The sequence below is a fragment of the Globicephala melas genome, chromosome X (assembly GCF_963455315.2).
Source record: "Globicephala melas chromosome X, mGloMel1.2, whole genome shotgun sequence".
Classification (NCBI taxonomy): Eukaryota; Metazoa; Chordata; class Mammalia; order Artiodactyla; family Delphinidae; genus Globicephala; species Globicephala melas.
Window position 1 is genome coordinate 59,039,132 of NC_083335.1, and position 9,810 is coordinate 59,048,941.

The window sequence follows — 9,810 nt, forward strand, 5'->3', positions numbered from 1 at the left end:
GACCAACAGGCACTAAAAAAGGTGCTCAACATCACTAATCATCAGGGAAATGCAAATCAAAACTACAATAAAATATCACCTCACATCTGTAAGAATGGCTATTACTAAAAAGCAAGAAATAACAAGTGTTGGCAAGGATGTGGAGAAAAGGGAACACTTATGTACTGCTAGAGGGAATGCAAATTAGTGTAGCCATTATGGAAAACAGTATGGAGGTTCCTCAAAAAATTAAAACTAGAACTACCATATAACACAGCAATTCAACTTCTTGGTATTTATCCAAAGGAAACAAAATCATTACCTTGAAAATATACCTGCATCCCCATGTTCAATGCAACATTATTTACAATAGCCAAGACATGAAAACAACAAGGGTTCATCAAGACATTAATGAATTTTTTTAAATGTGGCATATACACAATAAAATATTATTCAGTCATAAAAGAAGGAAATCCTGCCATTTGTGACAACATAGATGATCTTGAGAACATTATACTAAGTGAAGTCAGACAGAGAAAGACAAATACCAATACTGTATGATCTCATTTGTATGTGAAATCTAAAAAAAAAAAAAAAAAAGTCAAAAACAAAAATATAAAACTGAAGCCATAGATACAAGAGAACAGATTGATGGTTGCCAGAAACAGTGAGTGAAATGGGTAAAGGTGATCAAAAGCTGCAATTTTCCAATAATAAAACAAATAAGTCATGGAGGTATAATGTACAGCATGGTGAGTATGCTTAATAATACTGTATTACATACTTGAAAGTTGCTAAGACAGATTTTTTTTAACCAGTCATCTTTTATTGAGTGTTAATTCTCCATTAGGATATGAAAGGATTCAGGGGTGCCCGGCAAAGGTCATGGTCAAGAATGCAGAGTGCACCCTCTTCAGTGGTACTCACTTGGCTGCTCATGTTCAAGTTCCTTGTAAGAACAGCAGTAGTTGAAAATCACATAAGCTGCCAGCACCATAGAAAACCCAGTGATGCTCCCTTTCTTCACGTTGAAATACTTGTTGTAATATCAGTAATAACCTATTTGAAACGCTCCAGTAATGCCTTTAGGGATGAAACCCCACATTATTATCCAGCTAGGCAGCTCCTTTAATTTGATATCCAGGAGCTTCTTCTCCTTCAGTGGTACAACTGATGTCATCTTAGAGTCCTGGCTGTCTGCTCCAACCTGAACTCTTCCATGTTGAGCAAGGTTTGAGGCATAACTAAAGGTCTTCCCACATTCTTCATCTTCATAGTGTTTCTCACCACTATGAATTCTCCGACGCAAAAAAAGTGATGGCTTTTTCCGGATATAAATGTCTTTCTAATGCTGATTATTTTATAACTTGAATCCAAATCTGTAATCCAGCTTCTTGTTTCTTCTCTCACAACCATTCAGCGTTCTTCTCCTTGCTCCAGTAACACAATTATGTCTGGCTCATAAATGGAATGGTCCACTAAGACCAAATTACTATTGCTCTCCATCAACACATCATAGTACAACTTCTTCTGAATAGGATCAAGAAATTCCAACGCATGCTGAAAGAACTCTTTGGCCACATCCCTGAAAGTTATTGCTTCATAGGCCATGGTTTTAGACCTGCAAGAGCTGATCAGTCCTCAGGGTTTATTTACCAGAAAAAAAACAGAGTCCAGAAAACCCAAACCTGAGATTGGGTACCTTGGTCTGTTGTGAGCAGATCTTCCTTCTCCCATGTCTAACTTCAAAACTGAAAAGAGGTCATATAATCCCAAGGAGAAACTCTTTTGTGACTGTCCCCCACGGGCTGTGCACAGTCATTTCTGCAGCAACTTACACAGGTTTCTTGCTTGGATGGTTGCTAGTCACAAGCAGTTTGCAACAAGGAGCCTGGAAAAAGGCCCAAAGTGGAAGTTACCTCGTCAGTTGTGGTCTATACCACATTTATTTATCCATTCCTCCATCAATGGACATTTAGGTTGCTTCCATGTCCTGGCTTTCATAAATAGTGCTGCAGTGAATATTGGAGAACAGGTATCTTTTCGAATTATGGTTTTCTCCAGTTATATGTCCAGGAGTTTGATTGCTGGATCATATGGTAGCTCTATTTTTAGTTTTTTAAGGAACCTTTATACTGTTCTTCATAGTGCCTGTAACAATTGACATTCCCATCAACCGTGTAGGAGGGTTCCCTTTTATCTACACCCTCTCCAGCATTTATTGTTTGTAGATTTTTTGATGATGGCCATTCTGACTGGTGTGAGGTGATGCCTCATTGTAGTTTTGATTTGCACTTCCCTAATGATTAATGATGTTGAACATTCTTTCATGTATTTGTTGGCAGTCTGTATATCTTCTTTGGAGAAATGTCTATTTAGGTCTTCGGTCCATTTTTGGATTGGGTTGTTTATTTTGTTATTGAGCTGTATGAGCTGCTTATAAATTTTGGAGATTAATCCTTCATCAGTTGCTTCATTTGCAAATATTATCTCCCATTCTGAGGGTTGTCTTTTGGTCTTGTTTCCTTTGCTGTGCAGAAGCTTTGAAGTTTCATTAGGTCCCATTTGTTTATTTTTGTTTTTATTTCCATTTCTCCAGGAGGTGGGTCAAAAGGATCTTGCTATGATTTATGTTGTAGAGTATTCTGCCTATGTTTTCCTCTAAGAGTTTGATAGTTTCTGACCTTACATTTAGGTCTTTAATCCATTTTGAGCTTATTTTTCTGTATGGTGTTAGGGAGCGATCTAATCTCATACTTTTACATGTACCTGTCCAGTTTTCCCAGCACCACTTATTGAAGAGGCTGTCCTTTCTCCACTGTATATTCCTGCTTCCTTTATCAAAGATAAGGTGACCATATGTGAGTGAGTTTATTCTGGGCTTTCTATGCTGTTCCATTGATCTATATTTCTGTTTTTGTGCAAGTACCATACTGTCTTGATTACTGTAGCTTTGTAGTATAGTCCGAAGTCAGGGAGCCTGATTCCTCAGGCTCCGTTTTTCATTCTCAAGATTGCTTTGGCTACTCGGAGTCTTTTGTGTTTCCATACAAATTGTGAAAAATTTTGTTCTAGTTCTGTGAAAAACGCCAGTGGTAGTTTGATAGGGTATACATTGAATCTGTAGATTGCTTTGGGTAGTAGAGTCATTTTCACAATGTTGATTCTTCCAATCCAAGAACATGGTATATCTCTCCATCTATTTGTTTCACTTTTAATTTCTTTCATCAGTTTCTTATAATTTTCTGCATACAGGTATTTTTTCTCCTTAGGTAGGTTTATTCCTAGATATTTTATTCTTTCTGTTGCAATGGTAAATGGGAGTGTTTTCTTGATTTCACATTCGGATTTTTCATCATTAGTGTACAGGAATGCCAGAGATTACTGTGCATTAATTTTGTACCCAGTTACTTTACCAAATTAATTGATCAGCTCTAGTAGTTTTCTGATAGCACCTTTAGGATTTTCTGTGTATAGTATCATGTCATCTGCAAACAGTAACAGCTTTACATCTTCTTTTCTGATTTGGATTCCTTTTATTTGCTTCTCTTCTTTGATTGCTCTGGCAAAAACTTCAAAAACTATGTTGAATAAGAATGGTGAGAGTGGGCAACCTTTTCTTGTTCCTGATCTTAGTGGAAATGCTTTCAGTTTTTCACCATTGAGGACGATGTTGGCTGTGGGTTTCTCATATATGGCCTTTATTATGTTGAGGAAAGTTCCCTCTATGCCTACTTTCTGCAGGGTTTTAATCATAAATGGGTGTTGAATTTTGTCGAAAGCTTTCTCTGCATCTATTGAGATGATCATATGGTTTTTCTCCTTCAATTTGTTAATATGGTTGATCACAATGATTGATTTGCATATATTGAAGAATCCTTGCATTCCTGGAATAAACCCCACGTGATCATGGTGTATGATCCTTTTAATGTGCTGTTGGCTTCTGTTTGCTAGTATTTTGTTGAGGATTTTTGCATCTATGTTCATCAGTGTTATTGGCCTGTAGTTTTCTTTCTTTATGACATCCTTGTCTGGTTTTGGTATCAGGGTGATGGTGGCCTCGTACAATGAGTTTGGGAGTGTTCCTCCCTCTGCTATAATTTGGAAGAGTTTGAGAAGGATAGGTGTTAGCTCTTCTCTGAATGTTTAATAGAATTCTCCTGTGAAGCCATCTAGTCCTGGGCTTTTGTTTGTTGGAAGGTTTTTAATCACAGTTTTAATTTCAGTGCTTGTGATTGGTCTGTTCATATTTTCTATTTCTTCCTGGTTCAGTCTTGGCAGGCTGTGCATTTCTAAGAATTTGACCATTTCTCCCAGGTTGTCCATTTTATTGACATAGAGTTACTTGTCGCGTAATCTCTCATGATCTTTTGTATTTCCACAGTGTCAGTTGTTACTTCTCCGTTTTCATTTCTAATTCTATTGATTTGAGTCTTCTTTGTTTTTTTCTTGATGAGTCTGGTTAGTGGATTATCAATTTTGTTTTTCTTCTCAAAGAGCCAGCTTATAGTTTTATTGATCTTTGCTATCATTTCCTTCATTTCTTTTTCATTTATTTCTGGTCTGAATTTTATGATTACTTTCCTTCTGATAACTTTGTTGTTGTTCTTCTTCTTTCTCTAATTGCTTTAAGTACAAGTTTAGGTTGTTTATTTGAGATGTTTCCTGTTTCTTAAGGTAGTATTTTATTGCTGTAGACTTCCCGCTAAGAACTGCTTTTTCTACATCTCATAGGTTTGGGTCGTCATGTCTCCATTGTCATTTGTTTCTAGGTATTTTTTTAATTTCTCCTTTGATTTCTTCAGTGATCACTTCATTATTAAGTGGTGTATTGTTTAGCCTCCATGTGTTTGTATTTTTTACAGGTATTTTCCTTTAATTGATATCTAGTCCCATAACATTGTGGTAAGAAAACATACTTGATACAATTTCAATTTTCTTAAATTTACCAAGGCTTGATTTGTGACCCAAGATATGATCAATCCTGGAGAATATTCCATGAGCACTTGAGAAAAATATGTATTCTGTTGTTTTTGGATGGAATGTCCTATAAATATCAATTAAGTCCATCTTGTTTAATGTATCATTTAAAGTTTGTGCTTCCTTATTTATTTTCATTTTGGATGATCTGTCCATTGGTGAAAGTGGGGTGTTAAAGTCCCCTACTATGAATGTGTTGCTGTCTACTTCCCCTTTTATGGCTGTTAGTACTTGCCTTATGTATTGAGGTGCTCCTATGTTGGGTGCATAAATATTTACAATTGTTATATCTTCTTATTGAATTGATCCCTTGATCATTATGTAGTGTCTTTCTTTGTCTCTTCTAATAGTCTTTATTTTAAAGTCTATTATGTCTGATATGAGAATTGCTACTCCAGCTTTCTTTTGGTTTCCATTTGCATGGAATATCTTTTTCCATCCCCACACTTTTAGCCTGTATGTGTCTCTAGGTCTGAAGTGGGTATCTTGTAGACAGAATATATACGGGTCTTGTTTTTGTATCCATTCAGCCAGTCTATGTCTTTTGTGGGTGCCTTTAATCCATTTACATTTAAGGTAATTGTCGATATGTATGTTCCTATTCCCATTTTCTTAATTGTTTTGGGTTTGTTGTAGGTGTTTTCCTTCTCTTCTCTTTCTTGCCTAGAGATGATCCTTAGCATTTGTAAAGCTTGTTTGGTGGTGCTGAACTCTCTCAGCTTTTGCTTGTCTGTAAAGGTTTTAATTTCTCTATCAAATCTGAATGAGATCCTTGCTGGGTAGCATAATCTTGGTTGCAGGTTTTTCTCCTTCATCACTTTAAATATGTCCTGCCAGTCCCTTCTGGCTTGCAGAGTTTCTGCTGAAAGATCAGCTCTTAACCTTATGGGGATTCCCTTGTGTGTTATTTGTTGTTTTTCCCTTGCTGCTTTTAATATGTTTTCTTTGTATGTAATTTTCACACTTTTATTAATATTTGTCTTGGCATATTTCTGTTTGGATTTATCCTTTATGGGACTCTCTGTGCTTCCTGGACTTGATTAAGTATTTCCTTTCCCATATTAGGGAAATTTTCAACTATAATCTCTTCAAATATTTTCTCAGTCCCTTTTGTTTTCTCTTCTACTTCTTGAACCCGTATAATTCGAATGTTGGTGTGTTTAATGTTGTTCCAGAGGTCTCTGAGACTCTCCTCAGTTCTTTTCATTCTTTTTTCTGTATTCTGCTCTGCAGTAGTTATTTCCCCTATTTTACTTCCAGGTCACTTATCCGTTCTTATGCCTCAGTTATTCTGCTATTGATCTCACCTATAGTATTTTTAATTTCATTTATTGTGTTGTTCATCATTGCTTGTTTCTTCTTTAGTTCTTCTAAGGTCTTTGTTAAAAGTTTCTTGCTTTTCCTCTATTCTATTTCCAAGATTTTGGATCATCTTTACTATCATTATTCTGAATTATTTTTCAGGTAGACAGCCTATTTCCTCTTCATTTGTTAGGTGTGGTGGGTTTTTGTCTTGCTCCTTCATCTGCTGTGTGTATTTCTGTCTTCTCATTTTGCTTATCTTACTGTGTTTGGGGTCTCCCTTTTGCAGGCTGCTGGTTCATAATTCCCATTGTTTTTGGTGTCTGTCCCCAGTGGCTAAGGTTGGTTCAGTGGGTTGTGTAGGCTTCCTGGTGGAGGGGACTAGTGCCTGTGTTCTGGTGGATGAGGCTGGATATTGTCTTTCTGGTGGGCAAGTCCCCGTCTGTTGGTGTGTTTTGGGGTGTCTGCGGACTTATTATGATTTTAGGCAGCCTCTCTGGTAATGGGTGGTGTTGTGTTCCTGTCTTGCTAGTTGTTTGGCATAGGGTGTACAGCACTGTAGCTTGCTGGTCGTTGAGTGAAGCTGGGTGCTGATGTTGAGATGGTGATCTCTGGGAGATTTTTGTCATTTAATATTATGTGGAGCTGGGAGGTCTCTTGTGGACCAGTGTCCTGAAGTTGGCTCTCCCAACTCAGAGGCACAGCACTGACTCCTGGCTGCAGCACCAAGAGCCTTTCATCCACACAGCTCAGAATAAAAGGGGAAAAATGTAGATAGAAGGAATTAGTAAAAGTAGAAAGGAAGAAAGAAAGAAAGAAAGAAAGAAGAAAGAAAGAAGGAAATAAAGAAAGAAAGAAAGAAAGGAGGGAGGGAGGCAGGATGGAAGGAAGCAGGAAAGGATGGAATAAAAGAAAGAAAGAAAGAAGATAAAGTAAAATTTTAAAAAGTAAGATAAATATAATAAAGTTATTAAAATAAAAAATAATTATTAAGAAAAAGAAGTTTAAAAGACAAAAAGGTCAGATAGAACCCTAGGACAAATGGTGAAAGCAAAGCTACACAGACAAAATCTCATACAGAAGCATACACATACACACTCACAGAAAGAGGAAAAGGGGAAAAAATCATAAATCTTGCTCTCAAAGTCCACCTCCTCAATTTGGGATGATTCGTTGTCTATTCATGTATTCCACAGATGCAGGGTACATCAAGTTGATTGTGGAGCTTTAATCTGCTGCTTCTGAGGCTACTGGGAGAGATTTCCCTTTCTCTACTTTATTCTCACAGCTCCCAGGAGCTCAGCTTTGGATTTGACCCCGCCTCTGTGTGTAGGTCGCCGGAGGGAGTCTGTGCTTCGCTCAGACAGGACGGGGTTAAAGGAGCAGCTGCTTCGGGGGTTCTGGCTCACTCAGGCCCGGGGGAGGGAGGATCATGGAATGCAGGGAGAGTCTGCGGCGGCAGAGGCCGGCGTGACATTGCACCAGCCTGATGCGCATCGTGCGTTCTCCCAGGGAAGTTGTCCCTGGATCTCGGGAACCTGGCAGTGGCGGGCTGCACAGGCTCCCCGGAAGTGGTGTGTGGATAGTGACCCGTGCTCACACACAGGCTTCTTGGTGGCGGCAGCAGCAGCCTTAGCTTCTCATGCCCGTCTCTGTGGTCCACGCTGTTAGCCGCAGTTTGCGCTCATCTCTGGAGTTCCTTTAAGCAGCCCTCTTAATCCCCTCTCCTCACGCACCAGGAAACAAAGAGGAAAGAAAAAATCTCTTGCCTCTTTGGCAGGTCCAGACATTTTCCAGACTCTCTCCCAGCTAGCCGTGGTGCACTCACCCCCTTCAGGCTGTGTTCGTGCTGCCAACCCCAGTACTCTCCCTGCGTTCCAACCGAAGCCCGAGCCTCAGCTCCCAGCCCCGCCCACCCCGGCGGGTGAGCCGATCAGCCTCTCGGGCTGGTGAGTGCCGGCCGGCACTGATCCTCTGTGCAGGAATCTCTCTGCTTTGCCCTCCGTACCCTCATGGCTGCGCTCTCCTCCGCGGTTCTGAAACTTCCCCCCTCCGCCACCCACAGTCTCCACCCGCGAAGGGGCTTCTAGTGTGTGGAAACCTTTCCTCCTTCCCAGATCCCTTCCACTGGTGCAGATCCTGTCCTTATCCTTTTGTCTCTGTTTATTCTTTTTTCTTTTGTCCTACCCAGGTGTGTGGGGAGTTTTTTGCCTTTTGGGAGATCTGAGGTCTTCTGCCAGCATTCAGTAGGATGCTGTAGGAGTCGTTCCACGTGTAGATGTGTTTCTGGTGTATCTGTGGGGAGGAAGGTGATCTCCGCATCTTAATCTTCCACCATCTTCCCTTAGCACCCCGAGAATTCTTCATATGTTGAGAACGTTTGCCCTTTTGTCACATGTAGCACAAATTTTTAAACTAGTTTTTCATTGATCTTCTAACTTTAATTATGGTGTGATTTTCCTCATATAAGTTTTTAATTAGTAAAGATTTAGAATTTTATTGTGCATGTTATTCTACAATGTGATTTATCTTCTTAATAGTATCTATGTCAGGGTACATATGTCGAGCTTACTTATTAGTATTCATATAGCTTTCCATTATTTGGATATGCTATATTTTATTTAACTGGTCCTTTGTTGATAAACTTTAGGTTGTTTCTAGCTTTTTGCTATAGCAATCATTGAAGCAATGAACTTTCTAGTACATTTATCTTTATGTAAATGATTATGATTAAGTATATTCAGGGGATAAATTTATAGTAGTGGAATTGTATATTAAGTGTAGTTGAATTAAATATCTTAGGAAACATAGCCAAGTTATAGGAGACAATAGATCTTCATTATTGGAAGTTGATTGAGACTTGAGGAGTGAGTAATCAGGCCATTCCAGGAAGAAGAGCAAAAATATATTAAAACATGGAGACTGCCCTCTCCAGAAAAAAAAGTGGATGGTGATAAATTTAACTTATACATAATGTATGGAGGCTACTTGTGGAAGATAATTTGAAGGGTTAGGAATGTTGCATAAAGCAATTAAGCTCAGACAGTACTTTTATTTTCTGAAACCCTAGAGCAACGACTTTCAAAATGTGTTTCATAAAACACAAAAGACTAGAAAAGGGGCAATTCTCACTACCAGCTTCAACCAGAGCAGTTCATATTAAATTTTTTTAATATATAATGGGAATCAACATGATATTTTATTTTATGGGTTCTATTGCTGGTTGGTTAGTAAAGAAAAAAATATAATTCTATAGGAAGTGTAGCACCCTTGAAAGTTATAGAACTGGTTTTTAAATGTTTTTGTCTAAGAGCATTTACTCTCTTAAAATATTATTGGGTATACTGAGTACTGTAAAGAATTTTCATATTGTGAGTCCTATCTATTGACATTTACCTTATTAAAAGCTAAAAATCAGAAGAAAACATATTTGTATAACACTCTTTTCCTGGATTATTGCAGTGCAATGTTAGACTTTTTGAGATATTTATTTTTTCTTTACTTTTTCATTTCTTCAGCTTTATTGAAGTATAAATGACAAATAAAATT

General features: G+C 38.2%; 1 pseudogene; it reads right to left on the reverse strand.

Annotated features, from left to right (window-relative positions):
• Window positions 1-892: 892 nt before the first annotated feature.
• Window positions 893-1,159, reverse strand: LOC115848268 (ATP synthase subunit f, mitochondrial pseudogene; annotated as a pseudogene).
• Window positions 1,160-9,810: the final 8,651 nt, after the last annotated feature.